This window comes from Neophocaena asiaeorientalis, unplaced genomic scaffold (genome assembly GCF_003031525.2).
Source record: "Neophocaena asiaeorientalis asiaeorientalis breed wild unplaced genomic scaffold, Neophocaena_asiaeorientalis_V1.1 scaffold108, whole genome shotgun sequence".
Classification (NCBI taxonomy): domain Eukaryota; kingdom Metazoa; phylum Chordata; class Mammalia; order Artiodactyla; family Phocoenidae; genus Neophocaena; species Neophocaena asiaeorientalis.
This window is the reverse complement of record NW_020173770.1, coordinates 6,260,967-6,271,721: the sequence shown is the minus strand read 5'-3', so window position 1 is coordinate 6,271,721 and position 10,755 is coordinate 6,260,967. Positions and strand designations below refer to the sequence as shown.

At 52.6% G+C, this 10,755-nt stretch overlaps 1 protein-coding gene across 8 annotated transcripts in view; it reads right to left on the bottom strand.

The window, feature by feature from the left end:
* Nucleotides 1-7,629: 7,629 nt before the first annotated feature.
* Nucleotides 7,630-10,755, bottom strand: part of CHST15 (carbohydrate sulfotransferase 15) — a 98,563-nt gene continuing 95,437 nt past the window's right edge. For all 8 annotated transcript variants that reach the window (XM_024751545.1, XM_024751543.1, XM_024751551.1 and 5 more), the window contains exon 9: nucleotides 7,630-9,036. The gene's annotated coding sequence lies outside the window, so the exon portion shown is untranslated. The remainder of the gene's footprint in view (nucleotides 9,037-10,755) is intronic.

The window sequence follows — 10,755 nt, the reverse complement described above, 5'->3', positions numbered from 1 at the left end:
GATGGGGTGGGCTTCCCTCCCTTCTCATCCAGTGTTACTACAAGATTGGGTTCCCAGTCCCATTTCTCTTGGCACACAGGCATCAGAGAGGCTTTCTAAATGGTGTGCTTTTCCCTCCCCAAAGGAAGCACGGCTCAACAGCCAAGCTGCACTGTGAGAATGTGCTAGGATGGCCAGCTGGCCTTGCTTGCCTGAGACACCCCAGGTTTCAGCACTGAAAGTCTCGTCCGGTAAACTCTGGGTCCCAGGGAAACCTGGGAAGCATTGTTGCTCTAGAATAAAGGCTTGTTTCAGAATCATCAAATGTTAGAGCCAGGAAAGCCCTCTGAGCTCCAAGGATTTCCAAATGACAGAGAGCTACAGAATCCTTCTTCCAAATGAAAACTTACAGGAAGAACAGTAAGCAAACAGCCTGGAGCGCCTCCAGTGGACAGAGGGCAGGAGGCTGCAGACCATCTCACCTCCACTCTGTGGTCCTAGAAGAATAAGGCATCAGCTGGGACACTAGGACTCCTCTGACATCATCCAACCCCTACCGGGCCCCCAAGAAGCCCAGCGGTCCCAACTCACCCTAAACTGGATGAGAAACCGCAGCCCCAAGAGGGAAACGCTTCCCCGTGGTTGGAGACAGTGGGACTCAGACGAAGAACTCCTCTTCCTTAAAAAGAGGCACCAAGATGGACCAGCCAACACCCTTTGCCAGTGCCCTCTCCAACTTCCCACGCATTTGCTTTCTAAATTTGGAACAATCCATGTGCTCCAAACCCAGTCTCCAAGACACCACCACCTAAAACCCTCACACACACATACCACATGGGCCGTGGCTATCTAAGGGAGGCCAGCCACCCCGCTACTCAGGGACTCTGACCGGCTATGGCTTGGTTTGAACAGATGGAAGAACAGGTGGTGCAGGGGGTGTGGTCTGCGTGTCTACGCTGGGCTGTCTGCACTCTGCATCTCCAAGGTTAATATCCACCTTCTTCCAAAGGCCGTGGGTGTTTACAAGCTTCTGCTCCCACCTGATACCCAAATCTTCATGTCCTCTGGGGAGCACCCCTCGGGCTGAACCTTCAGCTACTTCAGGGCAAGAGCAGGCTTTCTTGGAAACATGCATCCAGGGTTGACAACCTCCTCAAGGGCTCTGAGCAGGGGCGCCCCCTCTCCATCTCCCCTGGGAGCCCTGCTGTCCCCACAGGGCTGGCCGAGGCTGCTGTCTCCCTGAGAAAGGTGCTTAGTGGTAAAAGATATACGAAGCACATTAGAATTTTCAAGAGTTTATTTGAGCATACATTGATTAAAATCAAAGGGGGTTAGGAGCGCTCCACGGACAGGAGCAAGGGAGGTTTTCATAGAGAAGATGTGGAAACAAAGCAAGGAAGTAATGAGACTGGCTACAGCCTGCCTTATCGGCGAAAAGCTAGTCGGCTGTTTGGGGTTGGCTGTGCTACGTCTCATCTTCTCCTATTCGAGTGCATTGTCCCCGGCTTAGGTTTCGGCCAGCTTACCTGGGCTACCGGTCTAACGGCCTCCTTGTTTAATTACTTTACATCAGTGACATGAACCTTTAATTCCTCACTCTAACCCTCAAATGGTCAGGACCTGTGAGTGGATGTCATGATAAAAGAACTGTGAAGAAATCTCAGAGATTTCTTTTTATCATTACAACACCGTGAAACAAGTTGCAGTATGAGCCCCTCTTCCGTTTGTAGGTGGAGAAACGGGGGTCCTGATCTGCCCGAGCACCCCGCCCCGCCCACCTCCCCGCGCATGCGTGAGTGTCACGTTCCTGACCTGCGCTCACGGGCACCGGCCACCAGCGCCGGTTCCACTTTCTAGTCTGAGGTGAGCCTCTGCGACCGGCAGAGCCCTCGCGTCACCCCTCCCCCAGCCCATGGCACCCATGACCCCAGGGTGTCCCTACGATGAATGACTCAAGCAGGGAAGGTAGGGATCTGTTTCTCCCCCCTTGTCCCACAGCCACCCCAAACAGTGGCTTCTCTCCACCCCAGGCTTCCTTTTCAAGAGGGTCGGAGCTCCTGCCGCGGCTTCCGGATTAACCAGAGGCTTCCTGCGGGCCTGCGTCGGTCGGGTGCTTTGCCACTTGCACGGAAATCGGTACCAGAGATGGGGGCCGAGTCAGCAACGGAATAGAAGGAAGCCCCTGGGACCGCAGATGGGTCTCCGGAGGCCCCGGTGAAGCCCCCAGCCCCACAAGGGGCTGGGAATCCAGGCCAAATCCCTCCCCCCACCCCAGGCCTGTTTCCTCCCTGTTAAATGGAAAGCCAGACCAAATCACGTCCACCTCTCTGCGTCTAGCCTTCTCTTTGTAATTAATATTTCAACTGATCACATGAGTCAGAGGAACCTAAACAGAATGAAGATGATGAAGCCAGAAAGGTTTGGTACTGGAACTCACACAGTGCACACACCATGGGATCATTCCCCCATAAAAAACCGATTGAAACGTGGTCCGACTCAGCAGAGGCCAGCCCGTATTGTTTAAGCAGAGAGGGAACGGGAGCTGCTTCCAGTGAACTTTGTTGGAAAGAATGGCCTGCCCAGGATGAGGTGGGGTGGGTCGGGTCTCAGGGGTAAACACCGGCTGGGGGACTAAAGGGGCCTCGTGCAGGGTCCAGTTTGGGTCCATTGACCCAAACGGAGGACGCTGGTGCCCAGGCCCCGCCCACCTCTGGACACGGCTGAGCCCCGGAGGAACATCCCCTGTCAGTGCCCAGTCCATCAGGGCGGGCAGTGGGGAGGCTTCCCATCTCCCGGTAGCTCTCAGTAGCTTTGCATATCTCTGGGGACTTCTGGACCGATCCAGACCTATATGCAATTTCAGGGTCTCCTTACTTTGCCAGCGTCTGGGACTGAAATTCAACCTCTAAGCATTTAAAAGAAACAAGAAGAAAACTCAATCCCCTTTCCTTCCATAGCACGCTGGGACAGAGCTTTGCGGTTTCAAATCTCCTCAAAGAAAATACAGCAACTGCGGTGGATGGAGAAGCCCAGAGAGCCAGGAGGGGGGCAAGTGTTGCCGCCTCTGCCCGCGGACTGGCAAAGCCCAGGCACAAGCGGGTTTCTGGTTGTTGAGTGGGTCAACCCTGGCTCAAAGTGTCAAGTGGAAAAACAGAATGTTCCACAGTTTGAGAAGACTTTGTATCTATTGTGAATGAAAAACGTTGCCCGCCATATCAGTAAACAAGGGCTGCTGCAGCCATCAAGCCACTGCCGCTGCCCCGAACGGTGAGCCCTCAGGGGACTCAGGATGGGAAAGAACAGAATACTGGCCCTAGACAGCTAAGGTGCACATCAAGGAAATGATTTCAGTGAGCCCAGACGCTTGCATCTTCCCATACACAGAAAAGTGTTAAATTCATTAACTTGAGATACCTGGTTTTCTTTTAATTAACAATACTCTTTTGATGTTTCGACTACCCGGTATTTGTTGCAAAATCCCCTATATATCCTGGCTCTTCCCTTACCTCTTCGGAGCAGTCCCTCTGAGCGATGTAAGAGGCTGTGTCCTGGGCTTAAGTCCTCAGTTTGGGCTGCCAAATAAAACATAGTTCTCAACTTTTAGGCTGTGCTTTTTTTTCAGTCGACACTATCCATCCATCTCTCACAGATTACGTAACAGATACTCTTCTAAGCATTTCTCAAATGTTAACTGATTAAGTCCCATTTTACAGATGAGAAAATCAAGGTGTGGGGAGCTGAGGTCCCTTTGCTACTGGTGGAGCCAGGAGTTGAGCCCAGGCAGGTCTAGAGTGAAGGCTCTGCCCTCTGTGCCAGGCTGTCTAGGCAGCTGGGGGCTGGAGCCGAGGTGGGCAGGGCTGGCTCAGGGCTGCCACATGGGCTCAGCGCCTGGAGCTGGCTAAGAGACACAGACACAGCGGCGACCAAGTGATTTGGCCTAGAAGGACAGCAGGAGGGAGGGAAGGAGGGAACAAGCCCTCTCACAAGACTCCAGTCCAGTACCCCAGGCCTCAAGAGCCAGGCCAGCCAGGACCAGGTGGTGGTATTGGACAGGCACTGTAGGAAGGGAGGGGGACCTGGCTGAGAACTGCCAGAGAAGATTTTCTCTTTGACGGGGAGCAAGTCTTTGGAGAGAGATTCCGGCATCCTTGGACTCTGCCTGGGAAGCAGCTGCCTCTCATTCCCAGCAACTCCAGCACATTCCCAGGTTCAGCCTGCCCTCTGCTGGGCCTGTTGGGGGACGAGAAAACAGAGCATCCTCGGGTGACTTCTCAGAGGCCCATGCTCGTAAACTGAGTGATAATTCACAGAATTGCAGGACGGTACTGCTTACATGTTTATCATCATTCTAACTACTTATTTGGGCTGAGAACTTTTAGTTTATTCCGCTTGTCAGTGAAACCATTGCTTGAATTGTATAAAATGTGTGAATGGCACATTTCTGTCACAGCTGGGGTCAGGGAGGGGAGTGTTGAGGGGCAGGGGTTAGAGCATTGGGCTCCAGGTCACCTCCCCACCCCCAGCATGTCGGGGCCATTCAAATTTACATGGAAGCAAGGGTATTGCTCTGCTTTCAAAGTTAGAGCCACTTGACCCCCTGCTGGCAGGTCCTTAATAAGGGACCTTGTGATGGAAGACGTGGTCCAGGCTCCAGGGCCATTGACACCCAAGACCTAAGAGCCCAAAACACTTGACTTGGGGCTTAGCTGAACCCTGGGGAGTTAGGAACAAGGGTGACAGTGTGTTAAGGCAACAGCATGTTGCTAGTTGAGAGAGATTTTCCGCCCTGGTCATGTCATTGTTTAAGCCTGGCTCCATCTTTTCCAAGCTCTATAAACCCACTCTGATCCCACAGGAGAGTTACAGAGGATCAGAAGTCCAGCTGACTTGCCTCTTTTCGTGACCCAAACTTAATCACCAATGAAATCTCAGCTTCCAGACAGACTGGCTTCCAATCAGCTGCTAATATTTGAGTAACTGTGGAAGAAAGTCTAACTTGGCATTCCCTCGGCGAGGACCCTGGGTATTCGTTTTCTAAACCTAGACTTAATTTGACAGTCAAGTCCCTGTTTACCTAAAAGCAGCGAACAGAATCCCATCACCTCGGGCTCATGTCAGGAGGGACCCTGTGTCTCAGCTCTAGAGATGCTTTCTCCTTCCATGGTCCCTGTCTCCTCCTGGCTCACGTCACACCTTTGCTTAAACTCACCCATCATCTATTCCAGTGAACAGAAAGAAAATTCCAGTTCCTTTTGTGACCAACCAGGCCTCATGTTCATCCAACATTCAGCAACACCTTCTGAGCCCCAGCCATGTGCCGGGTGCTGACCTGGGGGCTTTGCAATAGGAGATGTCAGGGAGCGACAGTCCAAACTCCCCCCTCCATGGAGCTATTTAGTGGGAGATGGGAAAACAGTAAGCCAACTTCATGAGTAAATGATGAGCATGCAGAAGGTGAGAAGTGCTTGGACATAAAGAAGCAGAGGGATGCAGCACTATTTACGATAGCCAGGACATGGAAGCAACCTAAATGTCCATCAACAGGTGAATGGATAAAGAAGATGTGGTACATATATACAATGGAATACTACTCAGCCATAAAAGGGATGAAATTGTGCCATTTGCAGAGAAGTGGCTGCACCTAGAGACTGTCATACATAGTAAAGTAAGTCAGAAAGAGAAAAACAAATATTGTATAACATCGCTCACATGTGGAATCTAGAAAAATGGTACAGGTGAACTTCTTCGCAAAGCAGAAATAGAGACAGATGTAGAGAACAAACTTACAGATACCAAGGGGGGCAGGGGGGGTGGGATGAACTGGGAGATTGGGATTGACATATATACACTACTATATATAAAATAGATAACTAGTGAGAACCTACTGTATAGTACAGGGAACTCTGCTCTGTGGTGACCTAAATGGGAAGGAAATCCAAAAAAGAGGGTATATATGTATACATATAGCTGATTCACTTTGCTGTACAGCAGAAACCAACACAATATTGTAAAGCAACTATACTCCAATAAAAAGTATAAAAAATTAAAATAAAATTTAAAATAATACAATTTAAAAATTAAAAAAAAAAAAGCAGAGGGAGAGAGACCCAGAATGCCAGGGGATGGCCATCAGGGAGCCTTGCTGCCAGGTGACGGGGCACATAGCAGTGCAGAGACCCCAAGATGTGGACAGCCCTGGGGACTGAGGACCAGCCAGAGCGCCCGTGGGCCTGGGTGAGGGCGTGAGGGGACATGGCAGGAGCCAAGGTCGCAGAGGATGACAGCAGGCCGTGCAGGGCCCCGGGGGCCACAGGAAGGACTCAGCAATCGTCCAGGCGAGGGGGAGTCTCGTCAGGGTTCCAGCAAAGTGACAGCCCCCAGCTCACCTCTGCCAGGCTCCCTCTGGCTGCTGATTGTAAAGACACAGGGGTGGGTACTGAGGGCAGGGAGACCACTGCCCAGCTACTGGGGAGCAGCGTGGACGTGATGAGAGGGGGTCAGAGTCTGGGCTTAGTTGAGGGATGTGCCCACGGGATCCCCGGCCAGAGGGGTGTGCGTGGGAGAGAGCCTAGGACGGTTCCCGGCTGGGGGCCTGGGCCACGGGAAGGACAGAGGGGCTGGCCCCTGAGGCAGGGAACGTGGTAGGCTGGCAGGTTTTCGGAGTGGGTGATGGGGAAGGTCAGGAGGCTGAAGTGCCCACTGGACCCCTGCGGAGGAGGTGGCCGCTCTGGAGAGAAGTCCGCCCCCCACCCGACACGTGGCCTGAAGGTTAAGTGTCAGCCCAGGCGACGTCCACTCCTCTCCCTCCCCTCACCCTGAGCCTGGCCACCCACATGTCCTTTATCACTGCAAACGTTCAAGCTCACTTCCCGCCCTGGCCTCCCATCCAGGAGCCCCCCATCTACCCGTACTCTCCCGAGGCACCCTGTCTCCCAGCTGCCGTAGCACCCGGTAGCCCTTGACATGACCCTGAGTGCTTACACGGTGGTGCCCAGCACCCGCCCCCAGGACAGCATCGGCTCCCAGAAGACAGACACTGGTCTCGCTATGTTCCCGCCGCCCGTGGACACTCAGTGGCTGAACACGGCCCCCCGGCCCCCCCACAGGCCTCTCTTTGCCCTCTTCCCCTCCGCCAGAGCATCCCGGAGGTGACCTGGGCCCCCACGGTGAAGCCCAGGGACCCAGCTGGTCACCGCTGCTTTGGGGGATCCTAATGAAAAGGGGCCTCCTTCCCGCACGCTGCAGGACCCTGCCCCGGGGGCCTTGGGGTAGAAGACCTCGCCATACACACTCACACGCACATTCACACACACACACTCACAGGATTTAACTCTTTTTTTCCTCCTCCCACTCCCTTTCTCAGCCCTGGCCCGAGGGTTTGCTGGGGGGAAGGGACTGGAGAGGCCTAAAAACCCAGCTCTACCCGTGTGCATTTTTTAAACGTAAAGAAGTATGTTATCAATTATGAACTTGATGTGTGATGGGGAGTGACGCTGACACTTCTTTAAACAGTGGAACCACTGAACAGGGACACAGCAGAAGATACAAGCTTGGCCTTTGGGAAGTGTGTCCTGTCCAGATCCCCGAGCCAATCCCACAAATCTCTAAAATTGTCAGGAAGACATTGAAAATGATGACAAACACAATAGGAACAGTGCAAACGTAAACAAATATATTTTGGGAGTGAGGGGTGGTAAGGATGTTCTGAATTTCAGCATCCCATTGTCACTGCAAACCCCTGACGAGGGAATACCACAGTGCTCAGGGCTCCGGGCTCAGGGCAGGAAGCTTGGCCGCCAGCTCGCTCCTCGCAGACCGCTTCCCAGGCCCCTGAGGTCTGTTCTCTGCGGAGAGGGAGCCAGCTCGGCGCATGGGGTGCTGCTTCATCTTTTCTCCTGGAAAGGACGGTCAAACTGTTTGGGTGCTATATTTAAATATTTAAATAAATGTCCCCTAATTCCCAGCCTAGGAAGCAGGCTCAGGGCAGAAGGGGAGGGGGGCTTCTGTGCCACCATCCCCCCAGGCTTCCCCGCCTTGCCTCGCACTGGAGACACAGTGGTGAGGACAGGGGCCTGAAGATGCTGGGCACCGAGGGATGTGCATGTACCACCATCAGCTGCAACCAGGGAGGTGCCTGCCTTGTCTGAGAACCCTGCCCTTTGCCCTGCTGGTCTGTGTTTATGGAAAGCTTTCCATCAAGTCCTTGTCCCTCCGCATACACTCAGGTCATACAGATTTCCGTCCAGGTGTCGGATGGGAAGTGGCAGCGAGAAAAGGGACTCTCTCCCCGTGCTCTTCAGGGACCAGGCTTGTCCCCCAAACGCTGCAGGTGCCCCCAGCCATGGGGGCTGCTGGGAGGCCTTGCCCCTCGAGTCCCAACCCACAGCCAGCCAGGTGAGCAGGACCCAGCAGAGGGCCAGAACAGGAGTCCATGGCTCTCCACTGTCCTGCAGTTCCAGCCACCAGGCCAACCGGGTGACCGGACCAAGGGGGTTTCCAGAATGCAGGACTTTCAGTGCTGAATTCAAGAAAGTCCTGGGAAACTGGGACACGTAGGTCACCCTAGGGCCGACCTAGCCTCCATCCACCCCAAATGTAACTCTCCAGAGATTTTGTTTCTCTTGGTCTCTCTTTGTGTGACTCTTTCTGGATCCCGGCGAACTCTACTGGGGCAAGAATATGCTTTTGATTCTTATAAGCCCAGAGCCACTTATAAATTCCTTATTTGGGGCCAGTGGTTGCTCCAATTTAGCTCCTGGCACCAGGCCTGTTCAGCTCCTTGAAGTTCAAGGTTACTGCCGACAGAAGGACGAAGGAGGCCCTGTGCCTTCTGCCTGGGCTTTTGGCAAGCTCTCAGCGCTTCTCCTGAGTGCACCAGGCCTGGTCATCTTCCACAAGGATGGTCGCTGCCTTTGTTTTCAGCTCCTTGCCTGATGCTCTCGGTGAAGTTGACATGCTCAGTTCAGGAGCACACGTCCCCCGTTCAAGTTCAAGTTCAAGTTCAGCTGTTGAACATCCTTCTCTCTGCTCCTCCTAGGAGGTCTGGAAGGGGAGTTCCTGTTGATCAAAGAACATGTTGTTGCGTAAATTTCTGAATTTTTTGTTTATTCCCAGCCAAAGGCTCTTGAAGTTAAAAGCCAGGATTTTGCCACCTGCACACTTTCCTTTGTGACCTGCCCCCGGGGCAATGTGGGCCTCCTGACCAGCAGCCCAGTTCAAGGGTTTGGGGGTTAGAAAGAGCCCATCTGTTCATGTATCACAGGTCATCCTGCTGGCATGACACAGGAGGGCTCTGATCTGTCTGCTCCCCTGGCTAACTGGATGATTTCTGTGTCTTCTCCTCCCTGAAACAGATGAAATGCAGTGATGTCTCCATTCCTCACCTTTCCTGTACCCCACCCTTTGCCATGACACTTTCAGGTCCCCCCATTGTGGGCCTGGCATCCTGCCCCAGAGATTTCAGTCTCTACCCCGTGACTTGCTTTTACCAATGGGATTTTAGCAAACGTGACAAAAGCAGAAGCTTGAAGAAACACTTGCATCTCTCCCTCACCCCCTTTTGCTCCTCAGCCTTTTCCACAAGAACATGCCCAGGACAGCCTGCCAGAGGGTGGGCCATGTGGGGTAAAGCCAAGGTCACCAGTTGTCCCAGCTGTGTCCACCCTGGGTCTACCAACCTGCAGCCAACTGGCAGACATGTGGGTGAGCCCAGCCACAACCAGAAGAACCGTCTGGCAGAGCCCAGCCTAAGTCACTGACCCCCAGACTGATAACCTGCTAAATCAATGCTAACAGTGTGACACTGAGGTTTGGTAAGGTTTTTGTTATGCAGCATCGTCGTGGCAAGTGATGACAGATTCACTCCAACTCCAGCTGCCAGAGGAAGCTTTCAGTTTCTCTGAAGTCTCAGGACCCAGCATGGGGCCGGGTATGGTTTGAGGCTGAAGGTGGAGATGGAAAGAGCCTGGGGTCGGGCAGACCAGAGTGTGGACCTCAGGTATGACTGTAGCAAGTTAGTTAACCCCTCTCTAGACTGGGGGCACTACTGATACTACTGATCCTAAAATTCTAATAGCTACAATGTATTGTGTACAATGTATTGTGCAGTTATGCCTCTGGAATAACGGTAAGAGCTTTACCGTTGGATTTTCACCACAACCCTGTCACCATATGTCGGTTTTTCAGAGGAAGAAACTGGGGCTCTATGTGGTGAATTGGTTGGGCCAGGGGCACACAGCAGATGCTATACTAAGTTTTGTTTTATGTGTGTTTTGCCTTGAGCAGCATATAGAATTGTCTATATAATATGACTCAACAAATCAAAAGTGTAGAAAAATAAGATTGGAAAAAAATATGACGATAGCAGTTGCCACAGAGTGCAAGGGCTTTTTTTTTTAATTTTAGTTTATTCATTCATTTATTAAACAAATGTGTTTTTTAATTTTTTTAAATTTATTTATGGCTGTGTTGGGTCTTCATTTCTGTGTGAGGGCTTTCTCTAGTTGTGGCAAGCGGGGTCCACTCTTCATCGCCGTGCGTGGGCCTCTCACTATCGCGGCCTCTCTTGTTCTCTGTGGAGCACAGGCTCCAGACGCGCAGGCTCAGCGGCCATGGCTCACGGGCCCAGTTGCTCCGCAGCATGCGGGATCTTCCCAGACCAGGGCTCGAACCCGTGTCCCCTGCATTCGCAGGCAGATTCTCAACCACTGTGCCACCAGGGAAGCCCAAACAAATGTTTTTTTAAACACCTGTTTCTTCTAGGCATTGGGTCTGTGG